Source organism: Natrix helvetica (genome assembly GCF_964273705.1).
Source record: "Natrix helvetica genome assembly, chromosome: 3".
NCBI classification, from domain to species: Eukaryota; Metazoa; Chordata; class Lepidosauria; order Squamata; family Natricidae; genus Natrix; species Natrix helvetica.
The window spans coordinates 125,277,697-125,289,767 of NC_138549.1; the positions used below are offsets into that span (position 1 = coordinate 125,277,697).

At 42.1% G+C, this 12,071-nt stretch overlaps 1 protein-coding gene across 10 annotated transcripts in view; it reads left to right on the forward strand.

Moving 5' to 3' along the window:
- The window catches only part of ANKS1A (ankyrin repeat and sterile alpha motif domain containing 1A), a 139,632-nt gene that overhangs the window by 27,895 nt on the left and 99,666 nt on the right, over positions 1–12,071 (forward strand). The window lies entirely within an intron of this gene.

Here is a 12,071-nt window from a genome sequence, read left to right on the forward strand (position 1 = left end):
AGCTGCTGCACACTGCTGGCTCATATTTAAATGGTTGTCCACTAGAACTCCGAGATCCCTCTCACAGTTACTACTATTGAGCACGGTACCACCTATACTGTACCTGTGCATTCCGTTTTTGTTGCCTAAATGTAGAACCTTACTCTTTTCACCATTGAATTTCATTTTATTAGAAAGTGCCCAATGTTCAAGTTTGTCAAGTTCCTTCTGTATCTTAAGCCTATCTTCTGGAGTGTTGGCTATTCCTGCCAGCTTGGTGTCATCTGCAAATTTGATGAGTTCCCCGTTTATTCCCTCATCCAAATCATTGATGAAGATGTTGAAGAGTACTGGGCCTAAAACAGAGCCTTGGGGTACTCCACTGCATACTTCCCTCCATGTAGATGCAGTTCCATTGAGGACTACACGTTGAGTGCGGTTGGTCAGCCAGTTACGAATCCATCTGGTGGTGATGCTATCTAACCCACATTCTTCTACTTTATCTAGTAGTAGGTTATGGTCTACCTTATCAAAAGCCTTACTGAAGTCCAAGTAAACTATATCAACGGCATTCCTCTGGTCCACTAATTTTGTCACATTATCAAAGAATGCCATAAGATTAGTCTGGCATGATCTGTTTTTGACAAATCCATGTTGACTTTTGGCTATTACTTTGTTTGCTTCTAGGTGTTCGCAAATTCGTTGCTTGATTATTTTTTCCAGAATCTTTCCTGGTATTGAGGTCAGGCTGATAGGTCTGTAGTTTCCTGGATCTATTTTTTTCCCTTTTTTGAAGATGGGATAGTCAACTACAATTGGTTTTGTTTGCAGAAACTGCTAAATCAGAAACAATTCAAATTGTAGTTTTTGGTCTTCCACAGCTACTTCACAGTGGTTATTTTATAATGCAGTGAAAACAGATTCCTGAGTAAGCTTCCAGCAGAAAAATGGACAAAAACAAACTTGAAAATTTAAAACTATATTCTTAATATTTGACTGGCCTGAATTTTTAGCAGCAGAACAAAATAATGAGGGGCTGGATTGTAAGACAACAAAAGCCAAACAAATAACTAAGGCAAAGAATGAATTCATTATTATGTTCAGAATTTTGAGGAATTGCACTCCCATGACACGGCTATAACCCAACACAAAATTGCTTGTTGATTATACTAAAACAAAGTTTGCATGAAATAAACATTTTTGCAGGCATTTAAACTGTCTAGAACACAGTAATTCAAATAAGTAATCCTTTCATTAATACAAACTATATAAGGAAGAGATTATATCACTGCAGAAATGAGAAATACATACAATAAATCTTATTTTTTAAAAAAATGTAAAAATTGTAAACCAGAATTTCTACTTGGATATGCAAATTATTTTTAAAAGACTACTGTAATATACAACATAGTAATAATGATCACTATCAAACTTGGGGGAAAAGCTAGACACACTACTTCCAAGAAGCACTCAAGACTGCAATCACACATGTTCAGAAATGTCTTAAAATTAACTCAGTTGTATTTGACTGAAGAGATTTACTAAAGAAAGTCCACTTGATATAGTGGTTCAGGCATCAGGCTAGAAAAAAGGAGACAGTGAGTTCTAGTCCTGCATTAGGCACAAAGTCAGTGGGTGACCTTGGGCCAGTAATTCTGTCTTAGCTCTAGGAAATAAGCAATGCCAAACTACTTCTGAAAAATCTTGCCAAAAAACCTGCAGGGACTTGTGCAAGCAATCTCTGAGTATCAGACACAACTAAATGGAAAGAAAAAAGATATATTGGACTGCATAGCATACATAATTAATATTGTATTTTAGAACTGCAGTTCTGATGGTGACACAGAATGGATTCTTCTTTTCGTATTGATACACAATTTGGTCTGGGTTCTTTTTCCAGTTGTTATAGAGAATGTGCTACTTACTATTGGTAGTAAGATGTAGAATTATTGTAAGCAGATTGATTTTAAGTAAAAGCAAATGTATTCATTCATATAGTCCCTGATAAGTCTGGCATTTTTAATTTGGCTTTTCCTTTAGTTGTTTCTTGCATTGTCTGGTCTTCTACCTTCAAAGCATATTTATGTTTTGGGTCAAATGGCTTACATTTGTGTGCAGTAGTAGTTTCTTTCATGACCTTTGATTACTAATCACATGTAGTGTGTTAATGTCCAGGTAGAAGGCAACAAATAGAAAGCAACTAAAAATAAATCCACAGAGATTTGGCTCATCAAATGGTAAAAAATGCCCAGAAAGATTGTCTTGCATAACTATCAAGCTACTATGCATTTACTAACACTTGCACATATATATCAAAATTATGCTCACCCAATTGTTCAGTCCTTATGCCCTCTTTTAAACCCTAAAGTTTGATTTGCCAGCCTACCAAATTATACACACACATCAGAGGTTTGTATTCAGCTGGTTCTGATCAGTTCTGGAGAACCAGTAGCGGAAATTTTGAGTAGTTCGAAGAATCAGTAAATACCACCTCTGACTGGCCCCGCTCCCATCTATTATCTGCCTCTCGAGTCCCAACTGATCTGGTGGGAATGGGGATTTTGCAGTATCCTTCCCCTGGAGTGGGGTGGGAAGTTCTAGCTCACCAGATTGTCTTATATCAACCTACTGTTGTTTTTAACAATCCCAGAAATATTGGCTTATGGTACAAGTTATAGTGTATGTCCCAACACAGTCTGTTCCCAGTTGTTTCTCCCACCTGAGCTGGTTAGGCAGGAGCAGCATGCTTCAAGTTCCATTGGCTAAGTAATACCACTTGATCAGTCCTAAGTTCCTTTTCTGCTATAGCACCCGCCTTATGAAGCATTCTGCCTTCAGAGATCAGGATAACCCCCCTACCCTGCTGGTTTTTCTTAAGTCCTTAAAGAATAGCTCTGTACCCAGACCTGGAGATTTGAATTTTTACAGGGACTTGTTTCTTGGTTAGTCTAGTGAACAGGATGAGTGAATTATGCTCACCTGCTCTTTATTTTAATTTTTGTGTTGTTAGAAATTGTTTTTATTATTTAAATGTTGTTGGATGTCCAGAGTCATTTAATGAGATGGGTGACCATACAAATTGAATTCATTAATAGTCATAAACTTTTTGATATAGAAATCAAGTGTAGGCTTTTCTCTTTGAATTGATGATGAGTGAAGAAGAACAAGATAGTAGCAAAGAATCATAAATTGTTTAAATGAGAATGTAAAGAAAAGAAAAGGCATGTTTGTGGATGAGGCCACTAGTGGCTCATAGGAAAAATAAGAGTCATGCTATGTAAATATGAAGGTAAAGCTATAAATGGTTTTTACTCATGGTAACTATATATTTTAAGAGCCAGTTTGTTTTAATGGTTAAGTTATCAGGCTAGAAACCTAGAGACTATTACTCCTGCCTTAGAAATTAAGCAATTTCCCTGGTCACTAAAATCTGCAACAGCAAGATTTTTCTAGACAACATTATTTCAGTTCTTATGTTGAGGACATATTTGGTAACATAAGATTGTTCCAATGGCATTGCCATTTTTACATGCAAAAAAAGGATGATTCAATTCCAATTTTGCACATCGACTCTTGTTCAGTGTAAAGAAAGTGAGGTAAATCACTTTCTGTTCTGCTAACTAAAAGGACTTGAAGTTGGATGTAGAGGGCAGAGGCCATTTCTTTGGATAAAATTAGAAGACATAAAGTGATTGCCCTGCTTACTCAACAAGACAAAGCAAGTTTTGGAATTATAAGAAACTGGTTTTGTGAGTATAGCTTTGAAATCTGCAAGAGAACAGAACAACACAAACGAGTTGCGGGAAAAGCATTATATACTACTTTTTTGAAAGGTGAGTATAATATATTTCTACATCTTGTATGAGTATAATTGGATGATCAACATTTGATATTGTAGCACAACCTCCTTATCTCCAAATTGTTATCATGAATTTACCACATTTTAAAATAGAATATATCAATATGCTGATTTTATAACTGTTGCGTATAATGCAATTTTATAGCTGAAATAGCAAGCTGACTTTAGATAAGTCAGCAATAAAGAAATCATGATTCTGGTTGCATCTTTTTCATCTACTATAGCACATTTTATGTAAAGGCATAAGCTTTCGTGAGCTGACCTCATAGCCTATACATGGTACTCTCCTACAATAGATACAGAAATACATCAAAGATGCTATCCCCATTTGTCCCAATTTTCTGTTTGGGTAAAGAATGAAAAAAAATATTCTCCTGGCTTTAGAATTTCTAGAAGGTTTTTTGCATTTTAGGGGGAAAAAACTATAATTACCCTGAACTCTTGTTTGGGTTCCTCCAGTTGAATTTTGTGCAGAGTGCTGACAGACAAGGTATGTTCTCTAGCTCTGATCTGTTCTGCATCAACCCTGATATGTAAATGCTATCGTGTTGTTACTAGTACAATATGTGGGCGATAATGAAGCAGGACAAGTTCTCAATCCTCATGTATAGAGGTCAAGGTTAAGGAGTTCTTACATATTTTGGCAACCCATTTTACACTTGAAATGTTTAAGAACTCTCAAAATGATATTATCTTGACTATTTCTTTTAGTGTGTTGATGAGATCTACAAACTCATTATATGTTCAAAGTTATGGCAGAGCCTGTCCCTCAAAAGGTACTCATGATCCAAAATTCTGACAGTTGTTCCCCCTGCAGTCATATGACCACATTTGGGTGCTTGGCAACTGGGCCACATTTATGGCCATTTTACAACAAAGTTGGTGTAAAATATTTACAGATGTCCTGCGTCAAACACCTTTGCTGAAAACTGGCTTTTTGATTTTAAGCAAAAATGCTCCTGTTGTGAACAATGGATTATTTAATGGCCACAGCTTTCACTTAACAACTGCATTGTTTGCTTGATGTCCACCACAAAACATCAAGTTGGTTATGTGGATGACCTGCTTTATGGCTGTCACAATTTATGTCCATACATGACAGGCCTAATCACAGTCATAAGCCAAGGAGTATTTTACACCTATTCACTTCAGTTTCTTAGGCTCATTTCCTAAAAAAAAGTCAGTTCAGAAATGGTTAACTGTCCTAGAAGAGAACAGTTAGCTCAAGAGTCATCAGAAGCTGCAAAAGTGCTTTATGCCAGGGAGCAGATTGGCAAAGAAAACACAAACCCATCAAACCAAATTGGCAGAATTAAGATTCAAATAATCTCTGAAAGGTCAACCAACCTCTGGCAAAAAAAAAAAGGCTCTTGATCTTTTAAGTGCCTAAATGGTTTCCTGGCAAATCCAATCTAGAGTATATATGGAAAATGCCACAAATCTCATAAAATCTTAACTGTCTTAACCAGAAAATAGTTGGTTCCTTGAAAGAAGAAAAGCATTCATTCCACAATTGCGTATTATTGAAAGTTTACTTCTTTGAAGTAAAGATACATTCATAGATATATGCCACTGTTATAATTCTTTTGAAGGCTTTTTGAGGAATAATTTATGTATCCTTAGGTAAGTATCATCCAACAGATGTTATAGAATTATGTTACTGAAATGAAATCTTCATTTCTAAGATGACTTTTGTTTCTTAAGCAATATAACCCTATAAAAACAATAAATTGCAACCATGAGATATTTTTTACCACTCATATTATTATAAATTATTAACCTAATTTAATCCCTTTCCCTTTGTCTTCTTCCTTCATGTCCTTATTAAATACCAAATTATTATTAAATATATTTTTGCATCTTTCAGATAAGAATATAAAACAAAAAATAATTAAACTAACCTCTACTTGTTTGGAACGAGCTTTCTCATACTGTGTCTCAGCTAGGAGCTAATTACCTATTTTGTTTTTAAAATGTGTCATTTTATATGGTGCTAAAAACATCTTGAGTTCTGAAATGCTTGTTTTCTCCTATAAAAATTGAAATGCTAATATTAGAACATTACACACATCAAACAAGACTAGAATATTAAATACTATTTGTGCCATAGTGTGTAGCAATGTAATTGGCAGTGAAACCTGATTAAATCTTCATTCAGCTGATGAGAATTTGTCTGAATTAACTTTGTAATTCAGACCTTAAAGTACTTATAATGTCATTTCTCCTTAAAATTGTTGTGCTTCTATAGAATAAACTGTATTTCCTTAATATCCTTGGGGGTAAAAGCAGTTCTTTTTTTAAAGAGGTTCTTGATTCTGTTCTTCATTTTAAAAATTAGCTTATATTTAGGCACTATGAGTTACTTACTTAATGGTTTATTATTGTTAACCTGTAAGGAGCTTATAGTTTGTAAACTCAGTTGTGGACACTACTTGATATTTATTTTACTATCGATGACTAAAGAAGGCTTAAGAATACTAAATATAACCTCATTACAAACTCATCATGCCTTATGCTTTTCCACTTTACATAATTGTTACTTTTGCAATAAAATAATGAGAAAACAAATAGGCGTGAAATGAGCAATATAATCACTTGCAAATAAACTGTGCTCATGTTAATTTTAAATTCAAGCATGGTAATATTTGAGAATTATTACTCAGTACTAATAGTTCTTATTAGCACTATTTTAAAGTACTTTGAAAAACAATAGAAAATGTGAAACATTTTAATAGATTTATGCTGCAGTTAATAAAATGCAATTAAGACTTCACTTAATTTGAGTCATTTTTGTATGTACACATGTTGGGTTTGATTTGATTTTTGATTTTTTTAGCGCTTATAGACCGCCCCCTCTCCCGAAAGGGACTCGGGGCGGTGTACAGTCCATGTCAAAGAACAACATTAAAACAATTAAAATTACTAAATGGACAATATATATATACAAATATAAAATAGATGGATAAGAGGAGGATAAAAGATGTGCAGGACTGTATTGCTAATAAATAATTAAAATATACAGACATTAAAATCCCAATACCCAATAAAATTAAGTCTACAGAATAATCCCCTTAAAAACCAGTAAAAATATAAATGCCAGGAGATAGGCGTTGAAATTATGCCAGGCCAGCCAGTCGGAACAGGTGAGTCTTTAGTTTCTGCCGGAAGGAGCGGAAGTCGGTGGTGGTTCTAATGTCGGGGGGGAGGTCATTCCAGAGGGTTGGGCCCATCACAGAGAAGGCTCTACTCCTTGGCGTCGCCCGCTGGCATTGCCTAGCGGACGGCACCAGGAGAAGCCCCTCCCTGTGAGAGCGAATTGGCCGCTGGGATGTATGTGGGAGGATGCGATCCCGCAGGTAACTGGGCCCTATGCCATGGAGCGCTTTAAAGATGGTGGTCAAAACCTTGAAAAGCACCCGAAAGACCACAGGCAGCCAGTGCAGCTCGCGCAGGAGCGATGTTACATGGGAGTACCTAGTACTCCCCATGACTGCCCGCGCGGCTGCGTTCTGGACTAGCTGCAGTCTTCGGGCGCGTCCCAAGGGAAGCCCCATGTAGAGAGCATTACAGTAGTCCAGGCGAGACGTCACCAGTGCATGAGTGACCGTGCATAGGGCATCTCGGTCCAGGAGGGGGCGCAATTGGCGCACCAGGCGAACCTGGTAGAACGCCCCCCTTGCCACGGCTGCCACATGGTCATCCATTGACAGCCGGGCATCTAGGAGGACGCCCAAATTGCGCGCCCGTTCCACAGGGGGCAGCTGTTCGCCCCCTATGGCCAGCGCTGGAATCAGCTGACTGAACCGAGGTGCCGGTAGCCACAGCCACTCAGTCTTGGAGGGGTTGAGTTTGAGTCTGTTGTCCCCCATCCAGACCCCGACGGCTTCCAAACACCGGGACATCACTTCGACAGCCTCACTGGGGTGGTTTGGGGTTGAAACGTACAGCTGAGTATCATCAGCGTACAGATGGTATTCAACCCCAAAACCACGGATGATCTCCCCCAGCGGCTTCACATATGCGTTGAACAGGAGGGGCGAAAGTACCGATCCCTGCGGCACCCCACAAGTGAGTGACCTCAGGGTCCACCTCTGCCCCCCCGTCAACACACATTGCGACCGGTCGGAGAGGTAGGAGCCGAACCACCGTAAAACGGTGCCTCCGACTCCCATCCCCTCCAGCCAGCGCAATAGGATACCATGGTCGATGGTATCAAAAGCCGCTGAGAGATCTAATAGGACCAGGATAGAGGAGCAACCTCTATCTCTGGCCCTCCAGAGATCATCAACCAGCGCGACCAAGGCTGTCTCTGTGCTGTGTCCGGGTCGGAAGCCAGACTGGCGTGGGTCTAGATATTCGGATTCGTCAAGGTGTCGTGGAAATTGCTGCGCCACCACATTCTCAACAACCTTCGCTAAAAAAGGAAGGTTGGAGACTGGACGATAATTAGCCAGCTCCATTGGGTCCAGTGAAGGCCTCTTGAGTAAGGGCCTCACCACCGCCTCTTTCAAGGCAGTTGGTAAGGATCCCTCACCCAATGAAGCGTTCACCAGGCCCAGAAGCCAGCCTCGTGTCACCTCCCAGGATGCCAGTACCAGCCAGGAGGGACACGGGTCCATTAAACATGTGGTGGGCCGCAGCCGTCCACGCAACCTGTCCAAATCCTCGGGGGCAACAGAGTCAAACTCCTCCCAGAGTGGTCTTACAAGACTCACTGTTGACGGCTCGTCCGGGCCACTGGAGGGGGCCCATCCGCTCCGGATCTGAACGACTTTGTCTGCAGATATTCCCCAAACTCCTCTGCTCTACCCTGCAAGGGCGCCACCCGCGCCCCCTGTGATAGGAGGGAGTGGGTCACCCTAAACAAGGCGGCAGGGCGGTTATCCGCGGACGCAATAAGAGCGGCACAATGTCTACGTTTGGCCGCTCTCAGTGCTACAAGGTAGGTCCGTAAATAGGATCTTACCTGTGTTCGATCAGACTCGGAGCGTGAGGACCTCCACCTGCTCTCTAGACGTCTCCTATGGCGCTTCATCGCCCTCAGCTCCTCGGTGTACCAAGGGGCTCGGGCGGATCGCTGCCGCAGGAGAGGTCGCAAAGGCGCAACCCGGTCCAACGCCCCAGCCGCCGCCATATTCCAGGCGGCCACTAGGTCCTCCGACCGAGCGCGGGTCAGGGCTACAGGTAGCGGCCCAAGCTCCGTCTGGAACCTCTCCGGTTCCATCAGGTGCTTGGGGCAGTACCAGCTTGGACGAGCTGGCTCCGCCTCCTCGCGGTGAGGGGTAGCAACAGGGAAGTCGAGCCGGAGACATGAGTGGTCTGACCATGACAGGGGAGTAATAACTAGGTCCCCTATTCCCAGATCACTCGTCCACTGTTCAGATACAAAAATAAGGTCCAGTGTGTGACCACCCTCGTGTGTGGGGCCCTGAATTAGTTGGGTCAGGCCCATGGCTGTCATGGAAGCCATGAACTCCCGAGCCACCTCGGATGCTGCTCCCGTCGACGGCAGGTTGAAGTCCCCCATGACCATAAGCCTGGGGATCTCAACCGCCGTCTCTGAGATCAGCTCGAGGAGTTCGGGCAGGGCCACTGATGTATAGCGAGGAGCCAAGTATACAATCAGCAGGCCCAACTGCCTCCCTGGGCCCCATTTAACACCTAGGGACTCACAACCGGGTATCTGAGGAACAGTGAACTCTCTCGGTTCTAGACTCTCCCGAATAACTACCGCCACCCCACCACCCTTACCCAGGGCCCGGGGCTGATGGAATGCACGGAAACCCGGTGGGCACATTTCCACGAGGGGTAAGCCACCCTCGTGGCCCAACCAGGTCTCCGTTATCCCTGCAAGGTCCAGCTCCCCCTCGGAGATCAACTCACTAATGAGGGGGGCCTTGTTGGTTACGGACCTTGCATTGCACAGCATCAGCCGCATGCCCTGGCCCTGTAGTTCCTGACCACCCAGTCTGCGGGGGTTGGTACAAACGACCGGGCGTAGCCAACAGCCACGGTCTCCCAACCGACCTTGTGATTTTCTCCTGTCCTCGCATCCCCCCCTCCCCGCGACCGATGTAATAAAACAACCCTCTACTGGAATGGCTTGTTCCCTCTCCCCCCCCACCTCGCTCACTCCCCTCCTTGACTCACCTGCTCGTCTGGCGCTGGCTTCCCTCCTGGCCTGGTTAACCCACCCCCCCTCCCTGGAACCCCCTAAGAACAGTGTAAAACATTTCGATAAAAAGCCCCTCAGCTTCCGTTTCTTCCACCTCTCGGGGTTCACAAACCCGTCATCAAGGCAGGCCCTTGAAAGCGCCAAGGGCCATACCTGCGAGAGAGGGGCCTCTCGCAGGCGGAGCAGGTCTAGCCTTGAGTAGATTGATAAAATATTAAAACCCAATTGGGTAAGGGTGCAGATGGTAATAGTTAATAGTTAATAGCCGGAGGCTAAGATGTTAATGGGGAGCTGGAGGGGAAAATGTTCCAAATATTTCCAGAACGTGAAGGTGAAGCAGGTGGAGATATCATAAAAATGGGGGACAGTCCAAGGTGGTTGAAAGTAGATGTAGTTACAGATGTGGGTTTCTTAGTGAATGGGGGGTGGCCTTCTAAGCCCAGCTGTTCTTAGTCTTAGTCTGGGCAGTCAGTTAGGCTCATCCATGGCCCTAACACGGGTCTCCAGTGACCTCTAAGGTTCCAGGCCATCCCCAACCATTATTTAAGGTCTTCTTCTTCCTACTGGTTCCCAACATCCTCACCTTGACCCCCCCATCCGGCGTCTCAGTTCTCTTAACATTCGCAGCAGTTTGGGGAAACGCTTCCAAGATTATCAAGACACCAGAGCAAGTTCCTGGGAGCATGGGAGCAGCCAGGATACGGCCAGCTGTTATGGGGGAGTCCCTGGCTGCGGTTCTTTCCACACACCCAATACCGCAGCCATCTCCCAGTGCCGTTCCCGGCTGCCTCCCCATTCTGCTCACCACTCGGTGTCCTCTGGTGTCCTTTGGCGTTGTAGGGCGGCTCCAGAACTTCCATTGCCTCCCCGTCCTCTCTGGTGCCGCTGGCTTGCCTTTTCTGGTGCCTGGGGTTATCTTTACCTTTGTATATGCAATATTTCAATGCTATTATAATAAGAGTTTATTAAATCCGTATCTTTACACTCAGGGATTCACAGCAATCAAACAAAAGCATAAGAGATAAAAATCTTTATCAGGACTTCATAAAAAATTGAATTAATGTATTTATTTCAGCATTATTAATTTTAACATATCATAATGCCTCTTTTGCCTCTAGAAATCTGCCTTCATAAATTTGAAGGATAGGAATCAGTAACATGTTTTTTTTTATATTATCCTTTATACAGATATATTTTGTGAATTTTATTACAAATCTAATATGAACCTTCTCAAGGAGGAAGCCTGAGAAAGTTTGAAAACATTATTATGAACTATAATAATATTGTGTTTGTGTGCTAATTATTTTAAAAATATTTAGTTATTTGTAAAAGCAATATGAGATTTCCAAATATTACTCTGCTTGAATTATACCCAACATTTTGACTGTATTGTGCATTTCACACCCATTTGCTATTATAGAGATTAATCCAAGCATTTTCAGTACTATTGCTAACTTATGCACTCACAATACATGCAAGCCCTGGTGTTTGGTTTGGTAGTTAATTTGACTTCTAGTGTTTTAAAAACAGCCCTTCTGTATTATGACTTGCTTTTATGATGATTTTTTTTTTCATTTTTAAAGAAAAATACATTAATCTGACCTCAAAAATGCATTTATTATGACTATGAACATTTTTCATTGGTTACTAGCTATATTATCTGATTGGAAAAAAGATGAAGATGAAAGATTCATTTAACCAAACGTACAGTAGAAACAAAAACAAATTATCTGGCTTCTCTACTTTTTCCTTTGTTTTATCTATTCCTTCCTTGCAGCTTGTGCTATTTGTGGATCAATTCACTTGAATATTGCCTGATGAGTGTTGCTACACATCAGTGACGTGACGTGAGGTTTACGGCTTGTGAGGCAGCAATTTTTTTAGACTTGTGGACTTCAACTCCCAGAATTCCACAGTCAGGCATGCTCAGTTGCGACCTGCCGCCCTCCGCCCTGGGATTCGGCCACGGCACCACCTGCCAGAGCTGCGCGGAATCCGGGGCGTGCTTGTCGGACAAGGGCAGCGCAGATGGGGAGCGGACGGAGTGGAGGAAGCCTC